The sequence below is a fragment of the Ornithorhynchus anatinus genome, chromosome 3 (genome assembly GCF_004115215.2).
Source record: "Ornithorhynchus anatinus isolate Pmale09 chromosome 3, mOrnAna1.pri.v4, whole genome shotgun sequence".
In the NCBI taxonomy this organism is placed as follows: domain Eukaryota; kingdom Metazoa; phylum Chordata; class Mammalia; order Monotremata; family Ornithorhynchidae; genus Ornithorhynchus; species Ornithorhynchus anatinus.
Window position 1 is genome coordinate 23,947,221 of NC_041730.1, and position 25,009 is coordinate 23,972,229.

A 25,009-nucleotide genomic window follows, 5' to 3' on the forward strand; every position below is an offset into this window, starting at 1 on the left:
CTGGGAGTCCACAGCCTGGATGAGCCTCAGGCCAACCATTCCCTCCCATTCTCTGCCTCAGTTTCCCTCAGAATCTGTAAGACAAAATGATCTCTAAACTGCAATGCTCTCTTCTATCTCCCACCTTCAAAGCCTTATTGAAGGGACATCTCCTCCAAGATGACTTCTCTAAGCCCTCATTTCCTCTATTCCCACTCCCTTCTGCATCGCCCTGACTTACTCCCTTTATTCACAACCCCCAGCCCACAGCACTTATATACATATCTATAATTTATTTATATTAATGCCTGTCCCTCACTCTAGACTATGAGCTCATTATGGGCAGGGAATCTCATTATGGGCAGGGAATGTGTCTATTATATCATTGTGTTGTACTCTCCCCCAAGCACTGCATACAGTAAATTCTCAATAACTATGGCTGACTGCTAAATTCCTTGTGGGCAGAGAACCAGTCTACCAACTCTGTTGTATTGTTCTCTAAGTACTTAGTACAGTGCTCTGAATACAGTGAGCACTCAATAAATACCATTGACTGATTGATTCTGCCCACCTAGAAGTTGTGGCAGGCTCTACAGGACTAATCCAGCTTTCCCGTAGTGAGAGAGACCTCAACCCCCACCTCCTCCACAACCCTGGCTCAGAAGGGACCTGTTCAATCCTCATGCTGAAAGAAGATGAGGGGAAAAGGTGTTAGCCCACCAGGCCCCCACTGAAAGGCTGCTTCTGGTTAACAGAGGTCAGGGTCTTTTGATGGCTCAGATGCCATTCTGCTTCAGGTCTGAGGCAGGGTAAACTGAAGTGTGTTAGTTAATGAACAAGCCAGTCAGCCCTGTCCCCTGTAACTAGCAATGGCCCCGCGAGGGACCCAAATTGCAGTCAGACCCACAGGGGCAAGGTGGGGACACACTGCTCTCTTCCCTCCATCCTATCCCTTGTGTGTTTGTGGGGGAGGGGGGCGGAGAGGGCGGTGCCATGCAGTGAGGGAGAGGTGAGAACTTGATGGATTCAGCCATCCTGCCTTCCCCCACATCCAGGTCAGGTTTTTTAGCATGACTGGATGGAGCAAGATTCCTGGGTTTGGAGAGAGCTAGACTCATGCATCAGCCTGGAAGGGACCTTTAGGGGGATTGGGGGCCGGGTCCCGGGGTGGCCTATTGGCCTTCCTTTCAGTATTTCTGGCTCAGTCACAGCTTTCTTCCCCTTCCCATTTTAACAACAGATTGAGAATAGCAGGCAGAAGCACCAGGGAGAGAGCTATCTGATGTCAACATGCTCTCTCCTCCCTAGAGCACCAAGGTTGGGGCAGGATCACTGAGACCCTTAGGGATTCGGTGGACAACCCCGACAGCCCTAGGCTGCCTGGAGGATGGGCTAGCTCTGGGGCTACCACTTCCTCCCCCCTCCCTCAGCCCCCAGGTTGGGGGAGGACACAGGGGTCGGGGTTGGACGGGGCAGTTCCAAGCCTGGAGACCCATCTCCCAAGCTTGGGGTTGGGGAGGGACAGGCCTCCTCAGACCACGACTGACCAGACTTTCACAGTGCCCCTCGCATAGGCTGCTCAAAGGGGAAGAAGGCAGAAGCCGAACAACACTGAGGTCCCTGTGAAGGTGCCATATGGGAGCCAGGGAAAAGGGGATCAATAACCAGAGGCTCGCTAGACTTTACAGGCTCTCGCCGACACCAGTTGCCGTTGCTGGGCTACAGCTGACAGAACGCATGCAACAAGAGGATGTCACAGGCAAGGGTGTGCTGCAGTCTCCCCGATTCCCCCTGAACCTAGGATGCATCCCCCGCTCCTCCCGGATCCCTGTGAATATGGGTGACGCGTCCCAGCCACAGGACTCGACAGCTGGAGCTGCTGAGGGAGAAAAATATTGGACATAAAGGCGCCCGTGTTGAATCCAGATTGGAGACGGGAACTATAAAAACAATAATAATAGTGGTATTTGTTAATCGCTAGCTTTGTGCCAAGAATAGTCAGGATACAAGATAATCAGATCAGCCACAGTCTGTGTACCACACAGGACTCGCACTATAAGGGAGAGGGAGAACAAGTACTACAACCCTGTTTTACAGATGAGGAAACTAAGGCACAGAGAAGTGAAGTGACTTGCCCAAGACTACCCAACAGGCCAGTGGCAGAGCTGGGAATAGAACCCAGGGGTTCCCTGCTTCCAAGACTCCATGCTCCTTCCCCTAGGCCACACTGCTTCTTAACCAGCTAAAAACTGGATGAACAGCTACCCTATGTGGAAGGGTAGCTCTGAGCATTTAAAAAACTGGAGGCTAATGATGTAGGGAAGAGACATAAACCCTGATCTCTCAACTCCGCCCCAGACACAAATTTAATTGCAGGGGGAGGGGGTGGAGGGAGAGGGAAGAGAATAGGCAAGGGGAAGTGGTTGGGTGAGAGGGGAGAAGCAGAGGGGAAGTGTTTTATGCTGAGGAAGAAGAGTAACCTCAGAACTCTACCTTCGCTTTGACCTCAGCTTAGGTTTTCCACCCACCTTCCTAGGAGCAGTTAGTGAGGGGCTAATGTCTATGCATTCATTCACATAAAGACAATATTCCCAGGATGAACTTCTAGGTCCCAGGAGTACCGCCCCTTGTCCACAGGCCATAGATCTAGTCACCAGGAGGAAAGACCCCTTTCACCCTTTGATTCCCAAGCCAGAGGACTTGGCTGACTGGACTGGAAACAGCTCATTTCCCAAGGGGCTGCCTCCTTGCTCAGCAGCACAGCCAGGGAAACCACCCCTGTCAAAGCTCAGACTTCAGCTGGACTGGAATCTCCCTGCCGTTTCCCCCCGGCCTCTCAGAATTTCCGAGGGGAAAGTCGGGAAAGGCAGAGCAGGATTTCTAGTTGAATGCCGGGCCCCTCTCGACCCAAGGAAGTGGTTTGAAATCTTTTGAAAAATAAAGTCCCCGTGTCCAGGGGCTAGTTTAAAAGACAGAAGTCCCCACACCTGGGTCTCAGCTGGGGCTGGGAAGCACAGGGCTTTTGAACACCTCTACTGTCCTCCTAAGCGTCAGATAAATCCTATCTGCCACCAAGCCGACAACAGGCAGCAAAAGAGCAGGAGTTGAGCATGTTTGCCCCAGATATTTCTGGCACGTGAACACTTGGGGGCTGAAGTTGGTGCAAGAGTAGAATATAAGAGTTAGTAGACATGTTCCCTACCCACACCACGCTTACAGTCTAGAGGAGGCAAGGGGGTACCTCCAAGACAGGAAGGACACCTGGACACTCTGGTTGGCGGAGAAGTATGTGAAGGAAGTAGTGTCCCAGCTGCCTTGGCCACCCTTTACCCGAAAACTGGAGGTAAGTGGCAGGGTCACCAGAGTATGCTCTCCCAAGTGCTTAGGACAGTGCTCTGCACACAGCAAGTGATCGATAAATACGACTGATTGGAACAAGCTGCGAGGATAAAGAAGCACTGCCAGGGACTGCTCTCAGGAAACCCGGCCCCTCCCCAGTGTCTAGGGCTGCAGGAGGAGGGGCTTATTCTGGGAGTCTCTTCAAGGTTCCTCTCTCACCACCCCGCATCATGCCCCCAGCTTAGTGATACGATTATTTGACTGGGTCAACTGGAAGAGGTCAGTAAGCACTCAATAAATGCGATTGATCTACCACAGGATTTAGCACAGAGTAAGCACTGGGAGATTATCCTGATCCTCCTCCTCCTTCTCTGGGCACTCCTTCTCATCCTCCACCAGTTTTTCCCCTGTCTTCCACTCCATATCCACTAGTTCTCCCAAGTTGAATATTCTACCAAGCACTATGTACAGTGCTCTGCACAGAGCAAACTCATTGTGGGCAGGAATTGTGTCTGTTACATTGTTATTTTATACTCCCCCAATCGCTTAGTAAAGTGCTCTGCACACAGTAAGCACTCAATAAATAGGATTGACTGACTCGAGAAGTAGCATGACCTAGTGGATAGAGCAGGGGCCTGTGAATCAGAAGGACATGGGTTCTAAACCCAGATCTTCCACTTATCCACTGTGTGATGTTGGGCAAGTTACTTCACTTTATGGTCTCAGCTACCTCATCTGTAAAATGGGGATTAGGACTGTGAGCCCTATGTAGGACAGGGACCATGTCTAACCTATCTTGTACCCACCTCAACGCTTAGTACAGTGCCTGGCACATACTTAGCAAATACCAGAAAAAAAGAGCATTCACTAAATACTGTGGATAGATAGTTCTTAGAGGAACCCACATTTCTCCCCCCTGGCTTCTGCGTACCAGAAGAATAACACGGGCCATACCCCACGTTGCACTTGACTCAACTTCCTCTCAAACTCAGAAAAGCTCCATGTCAGCTCAGCCATACAGGTCAGGGGCAACCCTAGTGCCTCCTTCAGTGGACACCATCTGACACATGAATCACCAGCTAGATGCATGGGGAGGAGCCTAGATCAGTCTGCAGGGATATCAAGAGTGAGCCTGGCCTCAGAGGACTTTCAAATAATAATTAATAATTACTATGGTATTTGCTAAGCTGTTCCTATGCGTTAAGTGCTGGAGTAGACCCAAGATAAACAGGCCGAACACAATCCCTGTCCCTATAAGGCTCACAATCTAAGTTGAAGGGAGGACACGGATTGAGTTCCCATTGTACAGATGAGGAAACTGAGGCACAGAGCAGTGACTTGCCCAAGGTCACACAGCAGGACAGAGGCGGATCCGGGATTAGAACCCAGTTCTTCTGATTCCCAGGCTGGTGCTCTTTCTAATAGGCCACACTTCTCCTTCTGAGTCCAACTCACCAGAAAACAGCTCTCTGCTTCCGCCGTGAGCTCACATGTCTCTGGTTGGAAGGAGCCTCAGAGAGGACAACTCCATTCAGATCCAGTGCCAAGCTATTCTGGCTACACAGACAAAAGGAGTTCCTCCCCAAGCCAGAATGTGGGGAGTCTGTTATTCTGCTCTTGCTCCCCAGAGTTGTCCCAGGACACCCATAGTCAGTTACTTGTCTCCTTTTAAAAACTGAACTACTGAATCCGGTATTCCTCCTCACTCCTGGGACTCATGAGCAGCCATCGGAGAGGGATCCTAGGGAGAGGTAGGAGGAGGAGAAGGAAAAAAAGGAGGAGGGAATAGAGTTCATTTGTAAATATTATTTATTACTCTATTTATTTTGTTAATGATGTGTATATATCTATGATTCTATTTATATTGACGATATTGACGCCAGACTACTTGTTTTGTTTTGCTCTGTTTTATTGTCTGTCTCCTCCATTTAGACTGTGAGCCCATCATTGGGCAGGGATTGTCTCTATCTGTTGCCAAATTGTATATTCCAAGCGCTTAGAACAGTACTCTGCACATAGTAAGTGCTCAATAAATACGACTGAATGAATGATAACCACCAAGTCTATACCAGCACTGCAGTAGTGTTCAGTCACTTTTAGAGGTCAAATTTACCTCACACATTACATTCAGCCTCCTGAGTCACTCCTCTTCCCAGCTGAAGAAATGTGATCAGAGAGGGCAAGAGGTTTATTTGAGGTCCCACAGCGATTTGGGGACAGATCCTTACCTGCTGCCTCTTCAAGTGAACTGCATAAAAAGGTGAATATAACGGTTGTGATCATTACGGGAATGACTGCTTATTTTTTTAAACAAAAGGTGTTTATTTGAACTTGCCTCCCAAACGGGCACAGCCCTAAGTCTCCTGGTATCAAAGGTTTAGGGTATTGCCCTGAACTGACAGATTAAAAGCCTGGATTTCCCCCTCCCTCCTGAGCTCTCTCTCCCTTAGGCACAAAGATTCAGTTTATTCTGTTTTATGTACCCTAGGAGTAAATTTTCAACCAGGGTGCCCTGCTCAGAATCCCGACAGCCCTTTGGTCACCCTCACACCAATGTCCAGGTTCTGAACAAAGCTTCCCTTTCTCCGTAAGTCAGGGAAGGGGGACAAAAAACGACCCCTTTTGCCTCAGGCCACGGGGATTTGGCTACCCCATAGTGACTGGCTGACAGGAGGCAGAAAACATGGAGGATGTAGAAAGGTGGGAACGTTTTTGTGATCTGGAATAGTTTCTCAGGAAGGAGGTAAGGCCATGGCAGGACAGTTTCAACCCCCTACCAGCCAGCGGAAGTAAAACCCCCAGCCGGCACTCTCCCTCTCCTTGGGCTCCAATGGCCATAACCACGGGCAGCAGACCACCTGAAGTCAGTGAGGAGCCTGCAGCAGCCATGGACAAGCCCCGGCTGACTCTGGCAGTGAATGTTCTCCTCCTGGTCCCAACCCAGAAATGCCTCCCATCACCTGCTTCCCCTCTCTCCAGCCACCCAGTTGAGGAGCTTTACTATGGAAGAGTTTCAGTGCTGTCTGAGGCTTCATTTACCCATCCAGCTCCCACACACAAGCCCTGCCTGCCATCAGAGGTTGGATAATAATAACAATAATCATAGTATTTGTGAAGTGCTTACTATGTGCCAGGCATTGTACTAAGTGCTGGGGTGAATACAAGCAAATTGGGTTGGACCCGACCCCTCTACCACATGGGGCTCACAGTCTCAATCCCCATTTTACAGATGAGGTAACTGAGGCACAGAGAAATGAAGTGATTTTCCCAGGGCCACACAGCAGACAAGTGGTGGAGCCAGGATTAGAACCCATGACCTTCTGACTCCAGGCCCCTACTCTATTATGCCATGCTCCTTACCCGCCACCCAACGGTGGAGACTGTTTAGGTAGTGAGGACCGTTGGGGCTTTAGCCCACACCCCAGGGCAGTCAGACCATTAGCTCCGGCTTGGAGAGCAGGGGGAAACTGGCGTTTGTTCTGGTGTGTTCTCCCAAATCTTTGTCCAGACCTCTGCCTTTGAGCCGGTACTCAGAACTTGCCTCTGATGCCTGACTCCAGCCAGACACCTGACTCCTCTCTGAATCACCTTCTCACAGCAGCTATTTAACTCAGTTTCCTTTCATCCCTCTATAAAGCAGACCAGCAGTCTCTTCCAAGCCTCACATTTCACAGGAGGGAAGGTGAGGAGGAAGTTTACAAGCTCCTAAGCCCCTTGGGGATCAAAGCCGTAGTATACCACTCAAAGATGCCATCATCATAATAAGGCAGGGTTTTTTTATTTCTTTTAAGGGTAGACTTCAAAAGTTTCAAAGTGTCCAAGAACAGAATGAGGTTGACTGTAGAGAAGGCGCCCTGCCTCACAAGGGCCTACGGGCCAGAAATCTTCCAAGAACCCAAGGACAAGCTAGAGGAAACCCCTTCAAAACCCCCACCGCTCCAAACGTCCATCCCACCACCTGTGCGGGGCAGTCATCGGGCCTGTTCTCCCACGGTGCCTTTGGACTGCTTCTGAGGACTGCATACCTTTGCTCCATCCCATCCTTCCTAGAATACTGAACAGTGCTCAGCTCCTCACAGTTGTAATAAGGCAGTGCTCACTAAGAAGACTGGAATATTTTTTTCCCCTCAGATCATACATACAGACTCTGGTTAGAGTCCCCAACCCTCCTTCCATCCTGGGAACGAGCTGTTTTTGACTGACTGATCTTCCGACTTTCTGGCTCCCTAAAGGTGGTGGAAGATACTGGGGGGTTATTAAACAATCAGAAGATGCTGTAATTATCTAATGATATAAGGGCCTGGAGGTAGAGGAGAGGGGGAATGTGAAAGGTCAGGTGATAATTGAAGGGTGAAGATTCACACACTCCTACTGTCCTCACATGTGTTGCTAATTAACACTGAAGTGTAGTCTGGTGTCTGAGCCCCAAATTGAAAGAAAGATGCAGTGAGCTTCATTTCTTAGACAGATATTCAGCTAAGATGGTTCTCTCTCCTCTTGACTTCTGGCTGTCAGAGCTTCCATTCGAGGCCATGGGGAAAGTTGTTTCTGAGCCCTTGGGAGGCAAAGGGGCTACACCCAAAGGAGACGGTTGGAGAGGAACATTCTTAAAGGTTGTGACCTCCCTCCTGTTCCAGCTTTTCCTATAGTTATGTGCCAAACTGTTCAAGAGCCAGAATTCCCAGCCTGACAGCAGAGAGGAGAATGACCAGCCTGAGCAGCCAGGGCTCAGCTCAGAGAGCCAGCTTCTACTAGATACCACGCAGCAAGAGGAGCTTCCACTAAGCACTAATATCCATCCTTCTGTCTGCCTTGGAAATTGAAGGACTGGGCACTCAAAGAAGGCTGACCCTGGACTGCATTCTACAGGCCCACCAGGCTCTAGGAAGCTTTCTCCTCTAAACCGTAAACTCACGGTGGGCAGGGAATATTTATTGTTCTACTGAACTCTCCCACAGCGTTCAATAAATATGACTGACCAACTTTGTGACTGCAAGCAGGGTGAGAACACCCCAGGGACAGACTTGTGGCTATGCCAGCTGCCTGATGCCAGGAGTAAAATCAGAACCAAGCCCCCTTTGGGGAAATCCCCAGTTGCAACCGGAATCCTCTTTTCCCCTTTCTCATTCTCGGTGGTTGGCACTGGGTGGGCAGGTTTGGGTATGAGCAGCCAACATCCAGCTATGGGATGCACCAAAACATTTTCCGCATCTGCCCCTTCCTCTCCACATAATCGGCCACGATTCTGGTTCAAGCACTCATCATATCCCTCTTTAGGTTACTGTATCAGCCTCCACACAGACCTCCCTGCCTCCAGCCAATTCCCGCAACCTTCAATCCACATTCCCCATTACTGCATGGATCATCTTCCTGAAACAACACATTGCTCATGTCCCCTCTTTTCAAAAGCCATCAGTGGCCGGTCATCTCCCTCAATCATACTGCTTACCAATGGCGTCAAGTCTCCATTTTTATATATCGGCTCTCTTCTCTTGCCATTCACCAGCTTCAGTTGTTCATGCTTCCCAAGCTACAACTATTCCCCGCTCTTGATTCACTGCCTTCAACCCCTTGCTTATGCTGCTCCCCCAATTTGGAATTCTCTCCTCAAAACCCACGAGACCTTGGCTCTCTCCACCTAAGATTGCTAAAATCCTACCTTCTCTAAAACCTTCTCTGCTTAATTCCCAACACCCAATAGCCACCTCCAGCACTTGTGTATTTTTTTTCTACCCATCCTCAGTACTTGTGTAATAATAATAATTGTGGTATTTTTCCAGTGCCTAACTTGGACCAAGCACCGTACTAAGCACTGGGATAGATACAAGGTAATCAGGTCAGTCACAGTCCCTGTCCCACATGGGGCTCACAGTCTAAATAGGTCAATAGGTCATTTTACAGATGAAGAAACTGAGCCACAGAGAAGCTAAGAGACTTGTCCAAGATCACACAGTAGGCAAGAGATAGAGCTGGGATTATAATTTAGGTCCGCTGACTCCCAGAACTTTGCTCTTTCTACTAGGCCACGCTATATATAATCCAACTGTACATTCAGTTATTCTGATTACTCTGTTTCATATCTTGTCTCTCCTGTTAGAGAGCAAGCTCCCTGTGGTTAGGGAACATGTCTTTTATTATATTATCCCAAGATCTTTGTATAATGCAAATTGTCTTTGGTGGGTACTGAATAAATAGCATTAGTATGTCTACTTCTGTTCACAGCGAATGCCGCTGTCATCCCTCTGGGGGTGGAGGGGAAGCAGTGAACTCTGGCTGAGTGGAAAGACGGGAAGGGGAGAAGAGAAACGGCAGAGTTTATAACAGTTCTCAGTGGTTTCCCCAAAATTCTCCCACAGGGCAATGGCTCTAAGAAGAAAAGCCCTAAGAATAAACAAACAGAGAAAGGGGAAAACCCACAGAAACCCTTGACCTCAACCTTCTGCTCTCCCCAGTCCAACCCAGCCTACGACGATACGAAGAGAGGGGGAAATGACTCGTTTCAGCTTCTGCTGGGAGGGAGGGCATCCCCTGCCCACCTTCTGTCAATCACTGTTATTTACTGAGCACTTAGTGTATGCAGAACACTGTACTAAGTGTTTGAATGCTGCCTCAAGTTGGCTTCTGGCCACTGCATCACCAGGGGAGCAGCCGGGGCAGTGAGGATCAGAGAAACACGGATATTTCAAGTTGGCCAGATCAAGCATCTCCTTGTGCTGAATCAATTTCACAACGCTTTGGCAATCTGCTGTTTACCCTCTTACTTAGATGGTGAGCCCCATGTAGGACAGGGACCATATCCAACCTGATTAACTTGTATTTACCTCACCGCTTAGGACAGTGCTTGGCATATAGTAGGCACTGAACAAATACAAGAATTATTATGACAGTGCTTCTCTCCTCTCTTGGGAGACAGCAGGGAATGTGTCTTCCAAATCTGTTCATTCGTTCATTCAATGGTATTTATTGAGTGCTTACAGTGTGCAGAGCACAATACAAGCATTTGGGACAGTACAATATAGCAATAAACAGACACAATCCCTGCTCACAGTGAGTTTATAGTCTAGATGGAGAGACAGACATTAATATAAATAAATTACAGATGCGTACATAAGTGCTGTTGGAGCCATTGCCGAATTGTACATGCCAATCACTTAGTATAGTGCTCTGCACAGAGTAAGCGTTCAATAAATACGACTGAATGAATGGAGCTGGGGAAAGGGAGATGAATAAAGAGACCAAGTCAGGGCAATTCAGAAGGAAGTGAGAAAAGAAGAAAGGCGAGCTTAATCAGTGAAGCCTCTTGGAGACCATGTGCCTTCAACAGGGCTTTAAAGGGGGCTGGGGAGAGTAATTGTTTAAAGGATGTGAGAAGGAGGATGCTTCAGACCGGAAGCAGGATGTGGGCAAGAGGTCAGCTGTGAGATAGATGAGATCAAGGTACAGTAAGAAGGTTAAGATGAGAGGAGTAAAGTGTGTGGGCTGGGAAGTAGTAAAGTAGCAAGGTGAGGTAGGAGGGGGCAAGGTGATTGAGTGCTTTGAAACCAATGGTGCGGAGTTTTTGTTTGACGCAGAGGTGGATGAGCAACCACCGGAGGTTCTTGAGGAGAGGGGAAACATGGCCTGAATCTTTTTTTAGAAAAATGATCCAGGCAACAGGATGAAGAATGGACCAGAGTGGGGAGGGACAGGAGGCAGGGAGGTCAGCGAGGAGACTGACACAGTAATCAAGGTAGGATAGGATAAGTGATTGGATTAATGTGGTTGCAGTTTGGATGGAGAGAAGAGAGCAGATTTTAGCAATGTTACGAAGACTGAACCGACAGGATTTAGTGATAGACTGAATGTGTGGGTTGAATGAGAGAGAGAAGTCAAAGATAACATCAAATTTGTGCCATCTACAGTGATGGAAAAGTCACGGGGAGCCAGAGTTTTTGGGAGGGATGATAAGAAGTTCCATTTTAGACACATTGTTCTAGGTGATGAGAGGACATCCAAGTAGAGATGTCTTGAAGGCAGTAGGAAATGTGAAACTGAAGAGAGGGACAGAGATCAGGGCCGGAGATGTATATTTGGGTATCACGCGCACAGAGGTGTTAGTTGAAGCCATGGGAGTGAATGAGTTCTCCAAGGGAGTGGGTGTAGATAGAGAAGAGCAGGGGACCCAGAACTGAACCTTGACGGACACCCATAGTTAGGGAGTGGGAAGCAGAGGAGGAGCCCGCGAAAGAGACTGAGAATGAATGGCCAGAGAGATAGGAGAACCAGGAGAAGACAGCCTCTGTGAAGCCAAGGTTGGGTAATGTTTCCAGGACAAAGTGGTGGTTAACAGTATCAAAGGCAGCTAAGAGTTGAGGAGGACTAAGATGGAGTGGACGCCGCTGTATTTGGAAAGAAGGAGATCACTGGTGACCTTTGCTTTTCATTATACTCTCCCAAAGCATTTAGTACAATGCTCCGCACACAGTAAGTGCTCAATAAATGCCATTGATTGATTGATCAGCCAGCCACCTCCAGTCCTCCCAAGGCCCACAGAGTCAGAAACACTGGGGAGAGGTTCCCACTTCCTTTCCCTTTAACGAGGCTGGGAGCAGGGCATGCAGATTTGAGGTGTACCCAGGGCATCCAGACCAAATCCTTCACTCCCCAAACAGGGCTAAACCTGGCATTCAGGCTAGTCACTGCTTGTGTTCAACTCAGAGCCCCTACTCCTTGAAAAGCACCGTAATTGTGTAACAGTGGAATCTCTTAAGTGCTTACTACATGTCAACGACTGTACTAAGCACTGGGGTAAACAAAAGATAATCAGGTTGGACACATCCATGTCCTGTATAATAATTATTATTATTATGCTATTTGTTAAGTGCTTCCTATGTGTCAAGCACTGTTCTAAGCACTAGGGTAGATACAAGGTGATCAGGTTGCCCCGCGTGAGGCTCACCACCTCAATCCCCATTTTACAGATGGGGAACTGAGGCACAGAGAAGTGAAATGACTTGCCCAAGGTCATGCGTGAAATTCATTCATTCAATAGCATTTATTGAGAGTTTGCTATGTGCAGAGCACGGTACTAAGCACTTGGAATGTACAATTTGGCAACGGATAGAGACAATCCCTGCCCAATAACAGGCTCACAGTCTAAATGGGGGAGACAGAGAGCAAAGCAAAACAGAAACAAAACAAAACATCAAGATAAATAGAATCATAGATATATACACATGATTAACAAAATAAATAGGGCAATAAATAATATATATTTTTATATATATAGGAAGGGGGAAGAGCAGAGGGTGGGAAAGGGGGGATGGGGAGGGGAGGAGGAGCAGAGGGAAAGGGGGGGCTCAGTCTGGGAAGGCTTCCAATGACAGAGTGGGATTAGAATCCATGTCCTTCTGACTCCCATACTCCATGCACAAGGTCACACTGCCCATCACATCTTTCTCTTTCTGTCTGTGGTTAGATCATGTTTAAAACTTGGTGAGGAAGAGGAGCAATGTCCACTCACTGGTAGAGAAGCAGCCTGGCTTAGTGGATAAAAACCTTGGCCTGGGAGTCAGAAGGTAGTGGGTTCTAACCCTAACTCTACTACTTGTCTGCTGTGTGACCTTGGACAAGTCACTTCAGTTTTCCGTGCCTCAGTTCTCTCATCTGTAAAATGGGGATTGACACTGTGAGCCCCACTTGGGACAGGGACTGCTTCCAACCCAATTTCCTTGTACCCACCCCAGTGTTTAGTACAGTGCCTGGCACATAGTAAGTGCTTAATGAATACCATCATCATTATTTTTATAATTCAGCTTCCACTGGCCTTCCCAGAACTGAGACCTACTGCGTTGGTAGGCGGGAGCGGGGTGGAAAAGCCAGGGAACCCAGCTCTGAAGAGGGGAAACCAAATCAAGATGTTCTTCTGGAGATTAAACAAATGCCACCTCAATACCACATACCTGCTTTTGTTGACATGCAGCGGCCGGAGACCTTTCATTCCTCCAAACACACACTTCCTCCTAATTGTAATTGCTTGATCCTGAGCTAACTGCACTAATTAGATCTCAAATCTGCCCCTTGCCCTTGCCAATCTGCAACCTGCCCTCTTTGGAATTTCTCCTGGGATGGTGGACACTAAAGAAACAACTGGGAAGGAGCAGGCCAGGGGTGTGTTCTTATTACCAAAATGCTCCAGTTGTTAGTGGAAAAGAGCGTGCAACTAGGAACGTTGTTTAATATCAGGCTCCCCACCAAATTCCCTCCTTTCCCTTTGCTCTAAACTGAGCCCTGTCAGGTTAAGCTCACCCAGTCTGGAAAAGCTTTTTGTCAAAAGGTTTCAGGTCTTGTGGCAGCACTGGCTGTGCCAAAACTTGTGGGGATGAAGGAGGTACAAGCAGTGGGAGTCAAATGGAAAGTAAAAGCTCAACTCAGTTCCCTTGCTATTCCCCAGCCTGTAGGGAGTGCCCTTGAGTATCGGGCAGGTCAGCCACCCTAGCATATGCCTACTGGGTCGGGGTGAGCTGCTCCAGAGGGCACAGATGTTCTGGCTGACTGCAAAGCCCCGACCCGACCAGAAACCACACGGGCCACCTGATGCTCCTGCCGGAGACAGGGCTCGCCACCGGGAGGAAGTCGGGGAGGGAAGAGCAGGCAAATGACTCCGACTGCCTAATCTGGTTGCACTGTGGAGGCTGAATTCTGCTCTGCCGCAATCGGCCCGGGCCCTTGAACGTAGCCAGGTCAAGTCGTTTACCTCTGCTCTATCTAAACCCATTGACCGCTTCCGTCCTCTGAGGCCATTCTCAGGAGGGCTTTCTGGCTAGCCCGGGCAAAGTGCAGAGAAACTTATCTTCTGAGGAAATTCCTAGGTCCAGTCTACTCACTTCGTGAACCTGCTTCACAGCCAGGCCCGGAATGTCTGCTGGGAAACTGATGGTAGCCGCAAGATTCCAGCAGAGAAGAATGAAACTGAATCCCATCTGTCCGTCCCCTCCCCTCGCCCCCTTTTGTCCCCACAAACACTCACAGATACACACACACACACATCCCTCTTAATATGACACCCCTTTTCCATGACGCCAGGCCCTCAGTTATACACTACCTCTGCCAAGGCCCTCAGTTACACACTACCTCTGCCAAGCCTGGTAGGGGGGAGGCCCAAAGGGGTGTATTCCTCCTTCGCTCACCAAGTCAAAGAGCTGCCACACAGAGAAAACATCCAGAGAGCAGCAGCACCTGGAGGGCTGATTTCATTCCAACTGCAAGTCAGGAGTCATGAAGCACGGGCTTCCCCTAGCAGCCCCAACCCCGAGTTATGCTGGGAACAGTCAGATGCTTCTGAAACTCCGCTCCGATGGGCCAACCAGAAACAGATGCTAGGGGAATAACCCAGGCCCCACCCTTCCAAAATCTATCCCCTTCTTCTCCAGAAGTCAAGTCCCAGGCAGAAATCTGGTACGGAACACTGCACGCACGCACAGAAAATCATTGCGCTTTCGAAGCGGCAGTTCTTGTCCTGACTGGAGCCAGGATTGCAGGGCTCCCAGGACACCCGCATCCTTCCCGGCCTGGCCCTGGGTTTGACACCGGGCACAGATTCGAAGTGGGGTTTCCCACCACCGTCCCCCTCCTCCCTGCAGAACGTTTCTTTCTTTTGATGTGAGGCTTTCACTTTCACTTGGTTTCCCCGGCTGATTCCCTGAAAGCCCCCTTTGGGCTTCCCAGGGGTGGCTCCCAGGAAAAGCCCCCTGGGAGCGGCAAGAAGTTCCTTGGAGTTTCCAGGGAGAAACCCTGCGGGGAGCAGCTGCCAACCAAAAGCTCGAGGGAAACATGAGGCTTCAAGCAGGTGTTCAGACCTCACCTGCTCCCCAGAGACTCGGGGAAGTAGTTACACTCTCTCCGCAGAACAGCTCAGAGGCTGATTCTTGTCCAAACCAAACACAACAAAGGGAAAAAAAAAAACTTCATTTCATCACGAGGACGAAACCAATCCCAGTTTATACAGGGGGAAAACCGAGAGCCAGGAAGGGCAGCCTCGGGGTCGAGCCGGTAAGAGTACTAATATTAATAATAATAAAAAAAATAAAGTGCCTATTGTGTGCAAAGCACTATACTAAGCGCTAGACTGTAAGGTCGTTATAAGCAGGGAAGATAGCCAGTAATTCTGTTGTTCTGTACTCTCCCAAGGGCTTAGTACAGTGCTGGGCACATAGTAAGCGCTCAGTCAATATCACTGATTGATAGAAATAATAACAAGAATGGTATTTGTCAAGCGCCTACTACGTGCCAGGCACTGGTCTAAGCGCTGGGGTAGATACAAGATAATCGGGTTGGACACAGCCCCTGACCCACATAGGCCTCACAGTCTTAATCCCCATTTTACCGATGAGGAAACTGAGGCCCAGAGAAGTGAGGCAACTGGCTCGAAGCCACACAGCAGACAAGTGGCGGAGTCGGAATTAGAACCCAGACCTTCTGACTCCCAGGCCTGGGCTCTAGCTACTTTATGAACGCCACCCGCACAGCCTAAATTTAACCGGGAGGAGGGGGCTGGCGACATAAGATGAAATGAAAATATAAGAGAGACTGGAGCGATGCAAGAGCAGTACCCCAGCGCTTACAACAGTGCTCTGCACATAGTAAGCGCTTAACAAATACCAACATTATTAGTGTGGGACTGGGGCTCTTCGCGGCTCCAGAATTCCCATTTCAGCCTCGGGTCTCCTACCCACTCCCCCTAAAGTCCCATGATCCGCACGTGCCTCAGTTTCCCCCCAGCCGGCAACCACGGGCGATGGCTCAGCAAGTCAAATCTCTGCTTCGGGGATTCAATCGATAGTACTTATTGAGCGCTTACTATGTGCAGAGCACTGGACTAAGCGCTTGGAATGGACAATTCGGCAACAGATAGAGACAATCCCTGCCCAATGAGGGGCTCCCAGTCGACGCCTTCAGCCCGGATCGAGACAAAAACGGTCCCCCCCAACGGCCCCCCCAAAAAACCCCAAGCAACGGACCTCGCGCTCCCAGCTGCGCCCCTCCTTCCCAGCCCTCCCTCTGCACCCAAATCAGGCCAAAGAGGGGGAGCGGGGTGGGAGGGGATTTGCAGGGGAGGCTGCTCTCCCCGGGCAACTTACGGGGTGGGGTGGGCTCACCCACCCCCCACTTTTCAGGACCGGCGACCCTGCTGAGCAGGGGTCCCAGGAGTCCCCAGTTCCCAGCCCCTTGTAAAGTTCCCACCGCCGCCCCCCAACTTCTCTTCTTGCCCCCCCCCCACTCCGATCCTCACCTGGGGCTCAGCGGAGAAGAGGCTGAAGAGGGCGGCTGCGACCCCGCGCTGGACCCCCAAAATCCCGGCCCTTCTCGCCTTCCCGGGACGGAGCCGACTTCGCTCTGAGCCGAACAGAGCCGAGTCGAGCCGAATCCAGCCGAGCGACCGCCGCCCCCTGGTGGCCGGTGTAGGGGCGGCACCCTTAACCCCCTGCTGCCCGGCCCACTCCCCTCTAATAATTCATTCATTCAATAGTATTTATTGAGCGCTTACTATGTGCACAGCACTGTACTAAGCGCTTGGTATGGACGAATCGGTAACAGATAGATACAATCCCTGCCCTTTGACGGGCTTACAGTCTAATCGGGGGAGACAGACAGACAAAAACAATAGCAAGAAATAGGGGATGTTCATCTCATTAAAACAATAGCAAATAAATAGAATCAAGGTGATGTATATCTCATTAACAAAATAATAGAATCAAGGTGATGTACATCTCATTAACAAAATAAATAGGGTAATGAGAATATATACAGTTGAGAGGACGAGTACAGTACTGAGGGGAGGGAAAGGGAGAGGGGGAGGAGCAGAGGAAAAGTGGGGAAAAGAGGGCTTAGCTGAGGGGAGGTGAAGGGGGGGGTAGAGGGGGAGCAGAGGGAAAAGGGGGAGCTCAGTCTGGGAAGGCCTCTTGGAGGAGGTGAGCTCTAAATAGGGTTTGGAAGAGGGGAAGATTAAGCGCTTACGATGTGCCAGGCACTGTAATAATAATAGTAATGTTGGTATTTGTTAAGCGCTTACTATGTGCAGAGCACTGTTCTAAGCGCTGAGGTAGATACAGGGCAATCAGGTTGTCCCACACGAGGCTCACAGTAAAGCCCCATTTTACAGATGGGGGAACTGAGGCCCAGTGAAGTGACTTGCCCAAAGTCACACAGCTGACAAGCGGCTGAGATGGGATTTGAACGCATGACCTCTGACTCCCAAGTCCATACTCTTTCTGCTGAGCCATGCTGCTTCTCTGCGGGGAGGGGGGAGGGGAGGGAGGAACACAAGCAAATTGGGTTGGACACAGTTCTTGTCCCACACTGAGCTCACAGTTTTAATCCCAGTTTTCCAGATGAGGATTAGGGAGGCCCAGAGAAGTGAAAGGAGTTGCCCAAGATAATAATAATATTACCTTGATGATGTTGTCTTGTTTCGGTTTGTTCTGTTTGGCTTTGCTGTGTTTAGACTGTGAGCTCGCCGTGGGGGAGGGATTGTCTCTATCTGTTGCCTAATTGTACATTCCAAGTACTTAGTACAGTGCTCTGCACACAGTAAGTGCTCAATAAATATGATTGAATGAAAGGGCTCACAATCTTCATCTGTGAAAAGCAGAGTTGCCTAGTGGCAAGAGCACGGACTTGGGAGTCAGAGGTCATGGGTTCTAATCCCCCTCCTCCATTGTCTTTTGCGTGACTTTGGGCAAATCACTTAACTTCTCTGTGCCTCAGTTACCTCATCTATAAAATGGGGATTAAGACTGTGAGCCCCACGTGGGACAGCCTGATTACCTTATATCTATCCCAGCAGTCAGAACAGTGCTTGGCACATAGTAAGAGCTTAACAAATGCCATCATAACTATTATTATTTATCCCCATTTTACAGATGAGATAACTGAAGCACAGAGAAGTGAAGTGACTTGCCCAGCGCCACACAGCAGACAAGTGGCACAGCCGGGATTAAAACGCTTTAATTCATCTCTTGCCTGCTGCGCAGAGGGAGGGGTGTGCATGCTTTATTCCAGGGAGAGAAAGGACTGGTATAGGACCCCCTAATCCTAATAAAAACCAATTGTAGTATTTCTTAGGCGCTGGGGTAGATGCAAGATTATCTGATCAGGCACAGCACCCTATCTTTTATGGGGTTCACCGCCCACATAGGAGAGGGATCAGGTATTTAAGTCTCATTTTACAGATGAGGAAATTGAGGCACAGAGACCTGAAATGACATGCCCAAGGTCACACAGCAGGCCAGTGGTGGACTACCAATCAATTAAGCAATAGTATTTATTGAGCACTTATCATGGGCAGAGTACTATACTAAGCACTGGGCAGGAAACAATGCAATGGAGTTGGTAGATATATGCCTTGCCCAGGAGGAGCTCAAAGTCTAGTAGTAATTGTATTTATAAGCGGTTACTATGAGCAGAGCACTGTACTAAATACTGCAAGTGAATACACAGGCAGCAATTAGACATGGTCCCTATCCCGGGGGGCGGGCTCACCCTCCAAGAGCCGGTTCCTAATTTACCAAAATGAGATGGGTCCAACTGAGTGTTTTGTTTGCATTCTCTTAAAGCAAACAAATTAGTACCAGCCCTTTGCACTGGGAAGTGAATTTTTAATCTGCAAGAGTGAGCACATCACGTTTAACTCAACTTGCCGAAAGGCGACCTGGATTGGGTATTCATTCACTAGTATTTATTGAGCGCTTACTATGTGCAGAGCACTGTACTAAGCGCTTGGAATATACAAATCGGCAACAGATAGAGACAGTCCCTGCCCTCTGACAGGCTTACAGTCTAATCGGGGGAGAGAGACAAGAACAATAGCAATAAATAGAATCAAGGGGAAGAACATCTCATTAAAACAATAGCAAATAAATAGAATCAAGGTGATGTACATCTCATTAACAAAATAAATAGGGTAATGAAGATATATACAGTTGAACGGACGAGTACAGTGCTGAGGGGATGGGAAAGGATGGGGGGAGCAGAGAGGAAGGGGGGAGAAGAGCTTTAAGTAGGGTTTTGAAGAGGGGAAGAGGCGTGTGAGCCAGGGAGGACTTGGTCTCGGCTTTTGGAAAGAAGGGGTGCCGTCAAACGGAGTGACGGAGTAGGAGGACCGTTTCTAGCTAGTGCGCCCGAGAGGGGGCATAACCTTCAGCCAACTACTCCTGGGGAAGGGCAGGACTTGGCCCAAGGCCAGGCCAGGCCAGGTAGGCGGGTAGGTAGATAGTTGCCCTGCAAACAGGCAACGTCACACTTCCCAGAAGCCAATCAGGCATGCGCCGCTAGCTCACGAAGTAGAAAGGAAGCAAACTCCCCTGGTGACATCACACAGGATTCTTCAGTCCCTTAAAAGTCCCGTCCTCAGGAGCTCCCCAGGTGCGGAAGGTGGAGGCTTCGGCATTTGGGGTAGTTAGCTGCTCAGTCTGATGGCAGGGAGAGGAGTGGAGCTCCTTGTGGAAGTTGCCAAGATGGAAATTGAGGCACTACGCTGAGAACCTCTGTTATCCCAATATTTATTTGGGTGACCCTGACCTGAAGGCAAAAAGCTTGGCCTAGTGGCTAGAGCACGCTATCCCATCCTCTCGTTGCTTTAACGCCAATGTTGATCTGCAGCAGCAGTAACAATAAGTGGGAGTGAGAGGCATGGCTCTAAGAGGAGAAGTGTAGTTGATGGATAGAAGATCGGCCTGGAAGTCAAAAGGACCTGGATTCTAATCCTGCTTCTCCCACTTGTCTGTTGTGTGACCATGGGGAAGTCACTTAACTTATCTAGGCGTCAGTTGCCTCATCTGTAAAATGGGAATTAAGGTTGTGACCCCAAGTGGGATGTGAACTCTGTCCAATGTGATTAACTTGTGTTTACTCCAGTTTTTAGTACAGTGCCTGATACGTAATAAGTGCTTCCCAAATACCATAAAAGGACGCCTTTCTTCTTTTCCTCCCCTGTATTGACAAACCTACAGTTGAGTCAGTCAGTCAATTGTTTTTACTAAGACGTTACTGTGTGCAGAGCCCTGTATTAATCACTGGGGAGGGTACAATATAACAGACACATTCCCTGCCCACAGTAAGCTTACAGTCTAGAGGGGAGACAGACATTAATATAAATAAATTACAGCTATGTACACAAGTGCTGTGGGGCTGAAGGGGGGCACGAATAATGGGAGCGAGTCAGGACGATCCATGAAGGGAGTAGAAGAGGAAAAGAGGGCTTAGTCTGGGAAGGCCTCTTAGAAATGATCAGTCAATCATATTTTTGAGCACTTCCTGTCTGCAGAGCACTGTACTAAGTGCTTGAGGAGAGTACAATATAACAGTGATCAGTCACATTACCTGCCCGCAACGAGGTAGATGTGTCTTCAGTAAGACTTGGAACAGGGGAAGAGTAATTGTCGTATATGAAGATGGAGTGCATTCCAGGCCAGAGGCAGGTTGTGGGCGAGAGGTCAGTGGCCAGAGGGACGAGATGAGGTACAGTGAGATGGCTACCATTAAAGGAATGAAGTGTGTGGGCTGGGCTATTGTAGGAAGTAGCGAGGTGAGGGTTAAGTCTGAGGGTGAGTGATGATTTATGCCCACTGCTGAAGTGATTATAGTTGTGCCCCTCCTTGCCTCATCCTCTGCAGTGACTTCAAGAATATGGCAAGTGCCTCCTTTTCCAGATCCACCCTTCATGATCTAAGAGACCTCATCATAAGATAGGGAGCTTCCATATAGGAGACACGGCATACCTTAGTGAGTAGAGCACTGACCTGGGAGTCAGAAGGACCTGGGTTCTAATCCTGGCTCTGCCACATCTCTGCTGGGGGACCTTGGGCAAGCCACTTAACTTTTCTCTGCCTCACTTTCCTCAGCTGTAAAAAATGGGGATTAAGACTGTGAGCCCCATGTGGGACAGGAACTGTATCCAACCTGATTAACTTGTATCTACCCCAGGACTTAGAACAGTGTTGGCACATAGTAAACACTTAACAAGTACCAATATTATTATTATTATTATCCCTTCTAATCTAAAGATTCTAATCTATATAAGAGAAACGGTGCAAGAATTCCCCACATCAAACTGTAAACTCCTTGAGGGAAGGGACCAAGTATCTTTCCTCTGTGGTATTCTCCCAAGTGTTTGTTACAATCTTTTGTGCCTCAGTAAGTGTTCAATAGATATTGATTGATTGATTTTTTTTCCCCCAAAGTCACAGTGAGGCAGAGTAAGAACTGAAGAGGGAATCCAAATGGAGGAGGGGTAGCATTAGGTGCAGTCAATCGAGAAGAGGGCAGTAGAAACCTTGCTAGAGTTCGCCTGAGCCTCTGCTGCATTCGGTAAATACAGGGGTGGGAGAACCAGTAGTTGATGTCCCTTGACCCACTCCACTGTCAGAAGCAGCACAGAGGTTACCGCAATGGTTCTTCTAAATGGTTTTCACCATAGGAGTAGAGTGGCCTGGCAGAAAAAGCAGGTACCTGGGAGTCAGGGGACCAGGGTTCTAATCCCAGATCAATCCCTGACCTGCTGTATGACCTTGGGGAAGTCACTCAACTTCTGTGAGCCTCATTTCCTCCTCTGTAAAATGGAAACAAAATCTCTGTTCTCCCTCTTCCTTAAACTTGAGCCCCGTGTGGGACTGGGATTATGTCCGCTCTGATTTCATCATATCTACCCCACAGTGCTTGGCATATAGTAAGTGCTTAACAGATATCACTATTATTAGATCCCACAAGTAGGGCCTTCTAGAGCATCTCCTAGAGCATATGAGGCTAGATGTTCCCTCTTCCCCCTCCCTGCATCCTTCCCACTCATGACCTGGGGCTAGGGGTGTTTGTTGTGGAACTGGATGGCTGGCAACGCAGCTGGATTCTTTCAAAGCCCCTCCCACTTTCTGAGCGGAGACATTCCCTCACGTTAGTTTTGCTCTCCAGCATCTCCTGCCTCTGCCAGCCCAAATTAGGGATGGTCAGCCACACTGCCAGCTGGAGTGTTGGCTCACGTGAGCTGAGCGGTACCGAGCTAGTTTGATCTTCTGCCACTCTCCCCTGCAGAGGTAGAGGCATCTCCATGACAGGGGCCATGATTCCCAGCCTCCAGAGTACCAGTGTGCTTTGGGGACAAAATTCCAGGGAAACATTCCTTTGTCCTTTCGTCGCTAATATCCTTCCCAAGTCCTGCTCCCTCCCCATGAGGCTATGCTACTGCCCCACAGTTCTTGCTCTGTGCTTAGCAATGCCCCAAGACTGCCACCTTTGTGAGGAAAAAGATGGGAAGACGTGTGGTTTAGGGAAAGAGCACAGGCCTAGGAATCAGAGGACCTGGGTTCTCATCTGTTTTGCTTGCTTTGTGGCCTTGGGCAAGTCACTTAACTTTGCTGTGCCTCCATTTCCTCCTCTGTAAAATGGAGGGGTTGATATTTACTTTCCTTCCAACTTTGACTCTGAACCTCAGGTGGGGCAGGGACTGACTTTGATCTCGTCTATGTCACTGCGGACCCCTTACCCATTTTCTGTTTTTGGCCTGGAACTCCCTCCTCCCTCATATTCGACAGACTCTCCTCACCTTCAAAGCCTTATTAAAATCACATTCCTCCAAGAGGTCTTCCCTGAATAAGCCCTCATTTCCCCTACTCCCTCTCCCTCCTGAATTGCCCTTGCACTTGGATTTGTATCTTTATTTACCCCATTCTCAGCCCCACGGCACTTACGCATATATCTGCAGCTTATTTTAATGATTATCTCCCCGGGGTAGACTCTAAGCTCTTAGTGGGCAGGGAATATGTCTACCAACTCTGTTATATCCTTCTCCTTATCTTTCTGACTCCCATGCTCTACCCATTAGGCCATGCCGCTTCTCGGTTAAACTCCTCTCCAGCCCCCTGACTTTCAAGCAGGCCTCCCCTGAGTTCAGGCATTCCGGTACATGGTCTGTTTCAGCAGAACTGTCCTTTCCTGCCTGTCTGTCCGGGAACCTGACACAACGACCTCCACCTAAGCCTAGAAAACCCAGGTCAACCAGGAACTTGGGTCAGCACTGATAGAAGAGGGAGTCCAAATACAACAGTCAGCTTTATTTTCAGTCCATTTCTAGCCATCTGGTTGGGTCCTCCCCAGGGCGAGGACGTTTTTGAAGAGGATTTTTTTCACTGACAACGTGTTATTCCTCATCATATTTTGGGAGGGGAAAATCAAATTCTCTTCACTCACAAAATTTCATGTGCCGGACCATGGTGCAGGCACTGAAAGTGCTGAAAGAGCCTCGTCTTGGACGTAATGCCCCAGAATCTACTCCAGGAACCTTGATGTCATTGGTTTCGTCTGGTTAACGGAAAATATTTTAAGTAGTTCTCATCGCTGGCCTTTTCCCCGCATCTCTGGGAGCCTCGTGGCGGAGCCCAGAATCCTTGGGGTCTGGGAAGAGGGTGAGCAGAACAGCCTAGAGCTGGGAGAGCCTCCCCTGACCCCCAAGCCTGGTTCCCAGGCCCACAAGGAGGTAGCTGGAGCATGCAGTCGGCCAGCCGGAGCGCCATGGCTCCACAGACCCGCACAAATGGCGTTTGGCCAGTCTCGCCAAATTACAACAAAAAGAATGGGCTGCAGATATCCTTCTCATTAATCAGAAAACAAGTCTGCTTCCAATGGGGCTGTGAGGAAATGTGTGGGTTTGGGTTTCTGTTTTGCAAACAGAAGAATGTTGGCTTTGCCCGGAGTAGATGTGGCCATTTATTTTACAAGTTTTAATGCTCACTCTCTCCAGCTTCAGTCCCAACCCCTCTTCTTAAGGGTGTTGGTCTTCAATCAGTGAATCAATAAACAGTACTTATTAACGTTTACTCTGTGCAGAGCACTGTTCTAAATGCTTGTGAGAATACGGTAGAGTGAATACCCAGGATATCTGCCTCTTGATCACATGTGCTTAAATCTTTCTCATTATCCAATTTCTGTCTTAGCATTTTTGGCACTGAACACATGACAGGGTTACCCCAGGGGCATCTGGGAATCTACCCGCAAGTAGCATGCACATTTGAAAGGGGAAGAAAAGAGAAGAGACAGGATCGCCTCTACTATTGTGGTCTGATCTCCAGAGGTACTCTCCCTCCGCTCCTCTCGGCCCCCCAATTCAAGTTCTCCCAATTGGCTTGGGATTCTGGAAATTTTCCCAGCTTGGTAAGGGAAGTCTGACTTCACACACCAGTCAACAAATGTTTATCGGATGTCCACAGGGTGCACAACACTGTGGGAGAGGGAGTAGCAAAGAGAAATATAATCCCTCATTTGACTCTCTATTTTGTTCTTTGGTATTTGCAGTTCAAATGGAATTAAGTGCTTTTTTTCCAATTTCAGCTGCTATGGAAATCAGAAAATGAGAAGCAGCTTGACCTAGTGGCTAGAGCACAGGGCTGGGAGTCAGAAGGACCTGGATCCTAATCCCTCCTCCACCACTTACCTGCTATGTGGACTTGGGCAAGTCACCTAACTGCTCTGTGCCTCAGGTACCTCATCTGTATAACGGGGATTAAGACTGTGAGCCCCACATGGTTCATGGACCGTGTCCAACCTGATTAACTCGTGTCTACCCCAGCACTTAGTACAGTGCCTGGAACATAGTAAGTGCTTAACAAATACCTTAAAATAATCATCGAAGGATCCCGGAAGGGAAGCCAGGGTGTCAACTGGAGAT

General features: G+C 48.9%; 1 protein-coding gene across 2 annotated transcripts in view; it reads right to left on the reverse strand.

The window, feature by feature from the left end:
- The window catches only part of CD82 (CD82 molecule), a 50,399-nt gene extending 33,697 nt beyond the window's left edge, over window positions 1–16,702 (reverse strand). Inside the window, exon 1 of one of the 2 annotated variants that reach the window (XM_029061101.2) lies at window positions 16,589–16,702. The gene's annotated coding sequence lies outside the window, so the exon portion shown is untranslated. Of the gene's footprint in view, window positions 1–2,966; window positions 2,979–16,588 lie in introns of those variants that run through there. The other variant, XM_007668023.2, reaches the window with a different exon arrangement.
- Window positions 16,703–25,009: the final 8,307 nt, after the last annotated feature.